This window comes from Thamnophis elegans, chromosome 8 (genome assembly GCF_009769535.1).
Source record: "Thamnophis elegans isolate rThaEle1 chromosome 8, rThaEle1.pri, whole genome shotgun sequence".
NCBI lineage: Eukaryota > Metazoa > Chordata > Lepidosauria > Squamata > Colubridae > Thamnophis > Thamnophis elegans.
Genome location: NC_045548.1, coordinates 43717023 through 43729573, shown reverse-complemented (window position 1 = coordinate 43729573; position 12551 = coordinate 43717023). Strand labels below are relative to the sequence as shown.

The window sequence follows — 12551 nt, the reverse complement described above, 5'->3', positions numbered from 1 at the left end:
GATGCATCACACTCAGGCCATGCCCACCCAGCTCTGCAAAGGGAAAAAACATCATGAAATATCACTTGATGACAATATGATGCCATGACTTTGACACCCAAGATATAGATCATTTAATATTTGATTTGATATTGTTGGATTCTTGGTGTTTTCTGATCTTATCTTCTAACATAACAGATATTCACACAACTTCATTAAAAAATCTAATAGCACAACAGATTGCAACAGAACCAATCCCAAATGCAATATATATAAAACAATGCTCCTGTATATCAGAAACATCCCAAGACAACGACTACTATAACCACTCAACTTTATTGTAGCACACAGATCAATAAAGTCTTTCCAAAACTTCTTAAACAAACCCAACAGTCTAGTAACCAAAGAAATTAAAAAAAAAAACACAGGTCATCAATAACAGACATGGACTATAATAGCCGCTATGTAAGATAGACAACTAAAATAAAGACTGTATCCATGAACACCAATTGGCAGTCAGAAGACATGATAAAAGCAACTTAATCTCATAACATGTTGAGTTGAGTTCAACTGGGAAGTTGTTGACATTTTAGCTCAGGCCAAAAAATTGCTAAGGTTTGGTGTTAGTTAAATCAGCCATCAATTGACACTTAGAGATTTTCATATCATTTGAAAACACAATTGAAACGCTAGGAAAGAAATGAACAGTCTAGAACACATCTCCAGCAGGTAATAGTCAGATAAGTAGGAAACAGCACCTATAAGGGAAAAAAGAGTATTCAAATCAGGAACCATCAAGAATAAAGCCACACCCCCACCAAAACTAGCAGGGCAAGTTACAACCACCAAACTAAACAGCCAAAAACTACACTCTTTACACTTTGATAATGTTACATAGTTAAATAATAAAATGACTGCAAGAAAACAAGCTTAGAAGGCAGAATTAACTCAATATTTCAACCTTGCATTATATGTCTTCTATTGGAATTTGTGGTGTGCTGTGTATCAATTTTGGTATTGGTATTTTTTCCAGAAACTGATTATTTAAATATTTTATTAAATAATAAGGATAAATGATTTTCTGCTACATTATATTTGTCAATATTATGTAGTACTTAGAATGAGATTCAGAGAATGATGGTCTGTGGCTTCAAAAATTAGTCAGCATAACATATATCTTAAATAGATTTTGGTGCACTCAGAATTGGCTACCGCAACTGTATGATTTACCCTTCTATAGATACTTCATCTAAATATACACCAAATAATGAAACATGTTAAGAAAATCCATGTGTTTATTCTAGCAGTGACAAAAGCAGTGTTAATTCATAAACCCCTGACTCATAACGTTTTTCTTTATGAGTAGGTTAATCCTAACAGCTGTTCTATCACATTCCATGTGTTTAAGCTACCAGACTAGTGTTAATAGATTGTTGATTCTTGTACACTTGGTAAATATTTTGAATTTGCATATTATAAATAAAAACAATTTTTATTTGACAATAGTAAAATGTGACACTGGATATCTAGTACAGAAAGATTTAATAATCTGATTGATAAGAGCAGAATATTTCTGCTCTTACCGACCAGCGAAGATATTAACATCAGCATAATCTAAACAAACATAAATTGTTTCTGGAAATCAGGCCACTGATTTATGGGATGCCAGAAAGAGGTTTGGGCATTGTATGCAATTTGACGGCAATTCTTGGTGCAGAAAATGCTCAGCTGGATGATTCATTTTTTTCTTTCAGTCAATACTATGGGTTTTCCCATCTTTGCTGTACTTATAGTAACCTGTATTTGTAATAACCTAAAGCATAACATCTACAGTAGGAAGGTGGGGTAGGGAGGAAAGGTGAAAAATATTACCTTTGTTAAGGAGGATATTTTTCTCCTTTATCTAGAAATAGTCCCTCTCTTTTGAATATTGTACTTCATGGATACTCTGCTCTAAGCTGCAGGAATGTCTGATTCCTTCAGACTGTACTTTCCCATGTTCTACATTTTTGAGCTGGACTCTGACTTGGTGATCTGGATCAGCTTACATAGCAGCTGACCTGCAGTAATGATGGTGATGCAATTTCACAGACCAATCTCTAACTGTGCATATCAACTTTTGTTCAGACAGCTCTCAGCCCCATGGATCTAGTGCTACTCTGCAAGAATGCCAAACCTTTGTTCAAAGCCACATTGAAGAAACAGTTGACTGAAATGGTAGGGTTTCACCAGTGGTGGGTTGCAGGTGGTACTCCACAGTACAGGCATACCGGAGCCTGCCTGGAGCACCGGATACCATTCCTGTACGGTGATCTGGAGGGCCCATCCGCCCACTGAGCTCCTTATCTGTCTTTTAAGGCTTCCATGCTTCCGTGCACGTGCATGGTGCATGGTGCATGGTGCATGGTGCATACAGTGCCTGTGTGATGCTCCGCGGAGCAGCTGGAGCATTGTGGAGGCTCGCGGAGGCTTTAAGATGCATGTGTGCGGACGCTGCGCATATCCATGTGGACACCACCAGGCCCGTTTCAACTGTACCAGTTGGAATGGGATCCGGAACCTATCACTGGGTTTCACCCAATGGTGAAATTCAATTTTTTCCTCCTACCGGTTCTGTGGGCGTGGCAGAGAAAGATACTGCAAAATCCCCATTCCCTTCCCACTCTGGGGCCAGCCATTTGCTGTTTCTCCAAACTACTCAAAATTTCCACTACTGGTTCTCCAGAACCAGCAGAGTGAAAACCAGCTAACACAAGTCCTTTCCCTGAGCTTCTTAGCTTTTCTTAGCTTTTCTTAGCTTTTCTTAGCTTTTCTTAGCTTTTCTTAGCTTTTCTTAGCTTTTCTTAGCTTTTCTTAGCTTTTCTTAGCTTCTCTTTGGATGGTTACTTATTCAGGTTGATTCAGAATTCTGAGCTAGGGATTGGTTCAGAGACCTGTTGGATATAAAACCTCCTCCACCTATCACCTGCCTTCTCTCTTAGCCTAGACAGCTGTTCCACACCCTGGAAGAGTTCTTATAATTGACTAAAACTATAGCAATGTTGTGATTGACAGATGGGTTTTTCCAAAAATAGGTGATGTTAAGAAGGATGGAGAAACCAGCCATCCCTGCATGAGAAATGATGACACTATTATTTGGTTGCAAATTGGAACAAAGAATATTGGAATTGGCAATGGAGGCAACAAAATGTAAGCTATTTAGTTTTTTGGGGAGCTCACATATGGGAAGAGAGCACTTGAACTAAACCGTGGAAAAAAGTCTTACTTTAGGACACAGAGATATAATTTAGGGCAATGAAATTGTATCATATGAGACAATAATTTTGAATTATCAGCATTTTGTATAACATTGCATATAGTGTCATGCATGTGAAATGGAAATTTGTTCTGCTATCTGGACTAGATTAAAAACTGATAATTTAATATAGCTAACAAAAACAGAACTTGGTTTCTTAACACTTCCTCATCATAATCAGATTTATGTTTCTTTTTTACATTTTCATGTTTGTAAGGACAAGAATTGTAATGATTTACTGTAATTAAATCTCCCTCTACTTGCTTTATCATGACAGATCTTAACTATACATTTGCTCTTTCTTACTGTCTAGAAAATGACGGAGGTGACAAAGAGGAAAGATATTGCCAGAGTATCACACAAACTCCTGAAGGCATATTAATCTCAAAGTAATCTGAAAAACATTAAAATTAATCTCAGCATCTAATAAAACACCAAGTCTTTGAACTGAAGCACCATAGATATGTATTTTTTTCTTTAACAAGGGTAACTTTTGTTGGAGAAATAGACTTTCATACTATTTTCATTAGAACAATAAATGATCAAACAAAACATCACTCTCTCAGTCTTCTTTAATCCAGCACAATCCAGATATATTGGGCAACTATTTTTATTTTGTCAATTTTAAGATAAAACATCTGAAGACTGTTAGTTCTAAGGATGGTTGCACATGATGACTTTTTGTGAGCCCTAGAATTTTTGTTTTTTAGGGCCCCTCTAAACATCAAAGTAATAGTATAAAAATCATAGTTTGTGTGATTTTAAACGTATTCTTCATGTTTTAACAGGAAACAGGAAATGATATATTATTTATCAAAAGCAAATATATGATCTGTCAAAATTACTAAATGCTGGTAATCATACTATGCCTATATGTTACAAATAAGATAATTATTTTTTATTCACATTGTCTGAATTCCTTGCTTAGATTTAATAAAACACATGAAACTAATTATGGGTTGAGGAAGTCTGCTTATTATGTTCAAGGGTTAAGTTAGTCCTGGTTGCTAGCATGATTATTCAGCCAGATAAAGTTATCTTCTTCCCTGAAGATCTGTTATATTCATTCCTATATTATGCTTAGCCATCTAATAGTTTCTTTTTTTTAGCATTGTGACACATCTCTCCCTTCCTCTGTCTCTTTATAACTGCCATTCGCATAAAATGATCATCTGGTTACATTCCATGATCATTTCATCTATGAGTAAGATGGCATGACCCTGTTGTCTTGTACTGCTCTGCTCCGCAGTTCTGCTTGTGATTGTTTAGGAGAGTTAAGTTATGGAAAATGCTGAGAAGAGCCTCAATAGGAAGAGGCAGTTCCACCAGCTTTAAGCATCCTCACAAGGTCTTCCAGGCTAAACAGCTGCATCAATGCTAAATACTGCAATATGTATCAGAACTTCTCGGGCGGGAAGATCTTCAGTCAGTGCTGAGAAGAGTAGCACCAGCCTGAATTTCTTCAATGCAAATACAAATCATTTTGTTAAGGTTAACCACAGTGTATCTATACTTTGAGGAAGGGAACTGCATCACTGGCATGGCACAAACCTTTATGTTGAAGTAAATCTAAGGTACTAAGTTGCAGAGATCTAAAAGTCTTGCCTTTTGAGGAAGCAATATTCTTATTGCTAAGAATATGCACCGACTCAGGAAGCTCAAACTGCCCAAGGAGCTGCTGTCAGAGTTCTACAGAGGAATTATTGAGTCTGTCATCTGCACCTCTATAACTGTCTGGTTTGGTTCTGCAACCCAACAAGGCAGACCCAGACTTCAGAGGATAATCAGAACTTCAGAAAAAACAATTACTGCCAACCTGCGTTCCACTGAGGACCTGTACACTGCACCAGGCAAAAAGAGGGCCGTCAAAATATTTACAGACCCCTTGCATCCTGGATATAAATTGTTTCAACTCCTACTCTCAAACAACGCTATAGAGCACTGCACACCAAGACAACTAGACATAAGGACAGTTTTTTCCCAAACGCCATTATTCATTCACCACTGTCAAACATTCACTAAGGCTGCATTACTATTACTATTAGTCTTTTCATTGTTTCTATCACCCATCTCCTATCAATTATGACTGCATGACTGTAATTTTGTTGCTTGTATCCTTACAATTTATACTGATATTTATTGTTTCCTGATCGCTTATTGGTACCATAGGACTATCATTAAGTGTTGTACCTTATGATTCTGATGAATGTATCTTGTCTTTTTATGTACACTGAGAGCATATGCAACAAAGACAAATTCCTTGTGTGTCCAATCACACTTGGCCAATAAAGAATTCTGTTCTATTCCATTCTATTCTATTCTATACTATTTTCAGGTTATTTTAGCTGGATATCCAACAAAAAACTCTGCTGCATTTACATCAACACTTCCTTTTCTGCAGAGAAATATGTCTCTTCTTTCACTGATAACATAAACTAATTTATGCTTTTCAGAATCAGTGACTGTTCACATGTATTAATGAATAATCACAGACTTTTTTTGTGAGGATTATGGATCTGATAACAGTAATTACTTCAAAATCTAAATCTAGATTCATTGTTAAGATTCCATATCTGCCTTGTAAATTCCTTATAAACAAGTGATCCTCTGGTGCCCCGAGATATATTTGTGCTTCATATCTCAGCAATAAATCTAAAGATATAAATTTCATATCTTTGCATTTATATATAGACTGAATTTCAAATCACTAAATGTCTATTAGAATTACTGTTCTGATGGTTACTGGCTAGATGTGAAAACTGATTCATAGTTTTCAATAGTTTCTAAATGATAAAAAGTGACAGAAACTTTAGCAACCAATCATAAGGAACATCTACCAGAATAACTCAGTTTAACTGATAACCCAGTTTAACATTTACCAGAATAACTCATTTTAAGGAACCATCAGGATTATGGTTTTATTCTTTCTTGAGAGAAAGACCTTTGTTTGCTTTAAAAAAAGTGCCACAGGAAGTCTATTTCTAGATAGGGCTAGGAAAGATCTCTTAAAATTTGAAGAATCAATAATTGGCACTAAACTAGGAAGTTTGAATGGCTGACTCACTATAAGTGGCTTTGGTTTTTATGTGCTATTAGACAAACATCAAGTAGTACATATGCATAAAATAATGAGATTACTGTGCCTAATTGTTTGTTGAGCTGGGACCATTGAAACTTCAGGTTGATACAAACTTCAGTGAATATCCTGCAGATGTGCAGGAAGTATTGCCAAACCATATCTATAATTAAGGTAAGTTCACTTTTTTTCCTCTGCAGAAATAAAAGACATCACTTATAAACAAGGATCAGATAATTAATAAACAGCTCATCACATTCTCTGGGTCCATGCATTACCGGGGGAATTATAATTATAATGATTCAGGTGACATAAGGTACTGAGTATGATAAACATTCTGGTGTACAAATTCATCAGCGTTAAAAAAATACTTTTGTGCAACATTTCTAATTGAGAATAGCTACTAAATCAAACTGCAACCAACCAGCAATTGTAACAAGTCATTATTACATTTTGTACCTTTAAGTGCAACTTGATGAGACATTTTGGGATATTTATGTCTTCCCCAAAGTCAATCAAGCTTCTTATTTCTCAGTGGGATTTCAAAAGTACACTTAGTGCTAAATCGACAGACTTTTGCATATTGCTAAAACAAGTTAGTGTAGCAGTCACAGGAGATAAAGAGAACAGTATGTTGCTTCCTTTAAGAATTGTGCAAGAAGACATTTCAGGACTCTTGGTCCTATTGAACAGGTTATGTATTCAACAAAAATACTCCCTTGTTTTTGTACACAACAACCAACACAATCTATGGATTTTTTTCAGAATGAAAGTTCTACAACTTCTATTTAGCTAAATCTTATTGCAATTTAATGCACAAGATTAGAATGGAGAGCTGTGGAATAACAGGTTGTGACTGGGTTTATTTACTGTACTAAATCATTCATTCATTCATTCATTCATTCATTCATTCATTCATTTTCTATGGATGTCCATCCATTCCTCCATCCATCCATCCATCCATCCATCCATCCATCCATCCATCCATCCATCCATCCATCCATCCATCCATCCATGGATTACAGTTAAAGAACTCTATAGTTAAAATTAAAAACATTTTAAACAATAAAAACAGTAAAACCATAACAACTCTAAAATATCCACATTAAATATACATAGGAACAAACTCTAATATGGTTGGTTTGGTTTTAGCTTACAGCTATTGTGGTTTGTAAGCTAAGCCTATTGTATGATGTCAGCTGATTATGGTTTTCTCATTAAACCACATTTAGGAGAAACTATGCTAAAGTGTAAAAAAACTACTTTTAAGTAATTTATTTCATTCTCTTTTGGGTTAATAGACAACATAGTCTTTTTGAAATGGATTTCTTTCATGGTCAAATTATTTGAGTCATGTTAACATAAATATCAAGTTTATGTGTGTGCCAAAAATGTTTTAACGTACATTGTAGATCTTTTAACTTAGATGTGCATATAAAGGACTGAACTAGCTGCAGCAAGAACATATCATGGAGGACCATGAAAAGTCAAATACTTTATTTCACTCACTATGCTAAGACATAATGTGTGTTACTTTGAATTTTATTTCTGCAAATATACCCATTGGTCTGGGTTTATGCAATTTTATTGTTGTTAGTTGCGAAGTCATGTCTGACCCATTGCAACCCCATCAGACCGAGCACTTTTAACATCCAGCATCAGAGTTTACATCCGGGCAATTAGGACGACAAAAAGAACATACATTGCCTCTCTGATTGCTTCCGCTGAGTCGTGCCCAGCCGCCTTGTTCAGGATAACCCGTTCCCTCCTAAATAGGAGGGATACGAGCGATCCTTTGCAAGGCAGAGCTGAGGACTACGTCCAATTCCTCGCGGATAAAGTTGCTCGGCTTCGGGCGGACCTGGACTCCAATTCTGCAGAACCAGCTGAGGCACCAAGGGATAATCTGGTAGGACATCACTGGATTGATTTTCAAGCTGTTACCCCTGAGGACATGGACAAGGCCATGAGAGCTGTAAGTGCCTCCACATGTGTACTGGACCCGTGCCCCTCCTGGCTGGTTGTTAACAGCAGGGAGGTGACACGGGGCTGGATCCAGGCGGTTGTTGCTGCCTCCCTTCGGGAGGGGGTCTTTCCCCCCGCATTAAAGGCGGCGGTGGTGAGACCCCTCCTGAAGAAACCATCTTTGGATCCAGCCGTCCTAAACAACTATCGTCCAGTCTCCAACCTCCCCTTTGTGGGGAAGGTTGTTGAGAAGGTGGTAGCCTTTCAGCTCCAGCGGTCCTTGGAGGAAACCAATTATCTAGATCCCTTCCAGTCTGGTTTCAGGCCTGGCTACAGCACGGAAACCGCTTTGGTCGCATTGATCGATGATCTTTGGAGAGCCAGGGATGGAGGTCATGCCTCCATCCTGGTACTCCTTGACCTCTCTGCGGCTTTCGATACCATCGACCATGGTATCCTTCTGCGACGACTGCGGGAGGTGGGGGTGGGAGGCACTGTCTTACGGTGGTTCTCCTCTTACCTCTCGGACAGGTCGCAGTCGGTGTTGGTTGGAGGGCAGAGATCGACCCCTAGGCCCCTAACGTATGGGGTGCCGCAGGGTTCGGTCCTGTCCCCCCTCCTCTAATATCTACATGAAACCGCTGGGTGAGATCATTCGACGGCACGGGATAAAATACCACCAGTATGCGGACGATACACAGCTGTATCTGTCCGCCCCGTGCCAACTCAATGAAGCGATTGACGTGATGTGCCAGGGCCTCGAGGCTGTTAGGGACTGGATGGGGGTTAACAAGCTTGTACTCAATCCAGATAAGACCGAGTGGCTGCTGTGCTTCCTTCCTACTAATTGGCCAAGTGTTCCACCTCTCAGGCTGGGGGGGTCAAACGGTACGCCCCTCAGACAGGGTCTGCAACTTGGGAGTCCTCCTGGACCCACAGCTGACTTTTGAACATCATTTGTCAGCTGTGACCAGGGGGGGCATTTGCCCAGGTTCTCCTGGTGCACCAGTTGCGTCCCTACCTGAACCGGGAGGCTCTCACAACAGTCACTCGTGCCCTTGGGACCTCCAGACTGGATTACTGCAGCGTGCTCTACATGGGGCAGCCCTTGAAGAGTATTCAGCGACTTCAGCTTGTCCAGAATGCAGCCGCGCGAGTGATCGTGGGTGCACCTCGGTTCACCCACGTAACACCTATCCTCCGCGAGCTGCACTGGCTGCCTGTTGATCTCCGGGTACGCTTCAAGGTGCTAGTCGTCACCTACAAAGCCCTTCATGGTATTGGACCTGGGTACTTGAGAGACCGCCTACTGCCAATTACCTCCACTAGACCAATTAGATCCCACAGACTAGGCCTCCTCCAAATTCCATCAGCTGGCCAGTGTCGACTGGCGACTACCTGGAGGAGAGCCTTCTCTGTGGCTGCTCCGACCCTCTGGAACGAACTCCCCGTGGAGATTCGTACCCTCACCACCCTCCAGGCCTTCCGCATAGCCCTTAAAACCTGGCTGTTCCGACAGGCCTGGGGCTAAAGACTCGCTGCCCCACTTTGAATGGTATGATTGTTGTGCTTTTAGCTATGTATGGTTTTTTATGTTTTTGTTATTCTGTTTGTATTTCCCCTCCCTTTTTGAGTTGTGAGCCGCCCTGAGTCCCTTTCAGGGAAAAGGGCGGCATACAAATAAAATTAAACCAAAACCAAACCAAACCATGGACGACATTCCTCCAGGACTTCCTATCCTCTACCATCCTCTGGAGTCCATTTAAACTCATGCCTACTGCTTCAGTGACTCCATCCAGCCACCTCATTCTCTGTCATCGTCTTCTTCTTTTGCCCTCAATCTTTCCCAGCATTCGGCTCTTCTACAGTAAGTCCTTCCTTCTCATTAGGCGGCGAAAGTATTTGAGTTTCATCTTCAGGATCTGGCCTTCTAAAGAGCACTCAAGGTTGATCTCCTCTAGGACTGACTGGTTTGATCGCCTTGCAGTCCAAGTGACTCACAGGAGTCTTTTCTAGCACCATAGTTCAAAGGCCTCAATTCTTGGGTGCTGAGCCTTTCTTATAGTCTAACTTTCATAGCCATACATTGCAACTGGGAAAACCATAGCCTTGACTATACGCACTTTTGTTGGCAGGGTGATGGCTCTGCTTTTTAGTATGCTGTCTAGATTTACCATAGCTTTCTTCCCCAGGACCAAAAGTAATCCATAAAGTAATCCATTAAGCAAGTGTAATCCATGAAATAATCCATGCAGTAATCCATGAAAGTCTTATTCAATATTCTGCATAAAATTATGGTTTATTGCATCTATGATTTATTCATTATATAAACAATAAAAATAACTTGGCCAACCTTCAGGATGAATGTCCAAAGATATAGCTAGTTATATGGACTTGGAGGACAACTTTTGATGTGGGCCTTTAATCCACTAGTCATTCTTTTATATGCTGAAGAATATGGAGAATAAATACATCCCCAAATGTAACCAAGTTTGTGGTCTCTTCAAAGGAAACCAAAAGACTATGAATTTGATTTGTATTTTGTTCACCAAACACCAATTATGTTGCATTATGTGGTTAAATCCCCAACAGTGCAGTCATCACAACAAGCTTGGATGCCCAACCTTTCTGCTGCGGCTAACAGATAACCTGAACCACAACAAAAGTGTCCTCCTCTGAATGGCTCCAGGGTGTATCTTACAGGAAACTGTTTTCTATAATTGTGCCAAAAAGTTCTCCCTCGTTCCAAAAATATCCTCCCACACCAATGGCAGACTTAAAAACTCACTAGCGCTTTAATAAAAGGCAGTCTGTGCTCCCTGTCATGTCAAAAATGGTGCAGTCGACATGATTTCATGGCTAATGATTCACTCACTAATATCAATGTGAGCTGCAGTAAGGATAACCAAGTTGAGCTGTCTTAGATCAAATGATTCAATTAGGCCAGCTGTCCCTATTTGTCATGGCTCAACTCGCTTTCAAATTACCTTTTCAAAGTGCATACGTGCCTTAGCATAGAATTTAGCAGCTCAACTATTTTTTAAAGTATCTTTTTAGATTGACGCTAGTAATAAAAAATGATTCAACCAAAATATGAAATTTACAAAGTATTTTCACAATTATACATGTTTGGTGTACATGGGTGTACGCTCATTCTTTGATCCATCATCCCATTTATTTGGAATAAAGTCTTATTGAGCTAACTAGAGCTGTGTAGGATTCCCTTCCACTCCTTATAGGGGCCTGGGATACTTTTTAAACATCAGATTTGATCATGAACAAAATGCATTTTGATTTTCAATATATTGAAATAAAAATGATTTATTTCAGTGTTTAAAATAATAACAATAATAAGAAATCTGTTGTTATACCAATTAGGATTGTAGCCCTCAGAGTGATACCTAAAGAACTTTCTTGATATCTTGAAACACTGAATTTTCAGACCCTATTTGTACAAAAAAGCGCATCCAGCTTGAAATTGTCTATATTGTTGGATGCTACCTTATTAATTCTTAGGTTCTTGGTTAGGACTTGAATTATAAAGTTTCCTCCAGTCTTCTAACTGTAGATTACCTACATATAATATCTGAAACAAAGCAATCCATTCTGATTTCACTAGAACTGGATTATTGCCAGTCCTTAATTTTAGAGGTGGTTTAAGGAAACTTGCCCGTTCCATGGAGCAGAAATTAATAATTTTAATAATGATAGAAACTAGACAAGAAGCTAGCATTTAAACCAAAACAAGAATAGCTCAGTTCCATGTGCCAGTCAAGTATTGGCAAAATGCCAAAAGCCAGTTTGGTCTCGTGGTTAAGACACCAGGTTAGAAAACAGGCTGGAGACCATACATTCAAGTTCCATCTTAGCCATAAAAGCCAACTGGATGAACTTGGGCCAATCATTCTCTCGCAACCCAATTTACCACACAGGGCTCTTATTGTGGAGGAAGGTGTACTGGATTTGTTCGCCATCTTGAGTTATTTGTAAAAATGATAAAAGGCAGAATATAAACAAAGAAGTAAATAAATAAATAAATAATTGAAACTTTAAAAGTTTTTATGTGTGATATGAATTATGACTGTTCTTGAAAACAGCAATAGATCATACTATCTATTTAATTTTGTCTACATTTTTCATGGTATTAACTACAAGTACTGCTTTAAGGGGAATATTTGACTTTTTGCAATTTTGGTTAAAATATTGAAGTAATTTCAAGTTCTGAAATCAGCATAA

The 12551-nt window shown here is 38.8% G+C and overlaps 1 long non-coding RNA gene across 2 annotated transcripts in view; it reads right to left on the bottom strand.

Annotated features, from left to right (window-relative positions):
• Window positions 1-296: 296 nt before the first annotated feature.
• The window catches only part of LOC116512411, a 163097-nt gene continuing 150842 nt past the window's right edge, over window positions 297-12551 (bottom strand). For both annotated transcript variants that reach the window (XR_004255881.1, XR_004255880.1), the window contains one exon: window positions 297-737. This is a non-coding gene — a long non-coding RNA (uncharacterized LOC116512411). The remainder of the gene's footprint in view (window positions 738-12551) is intronic.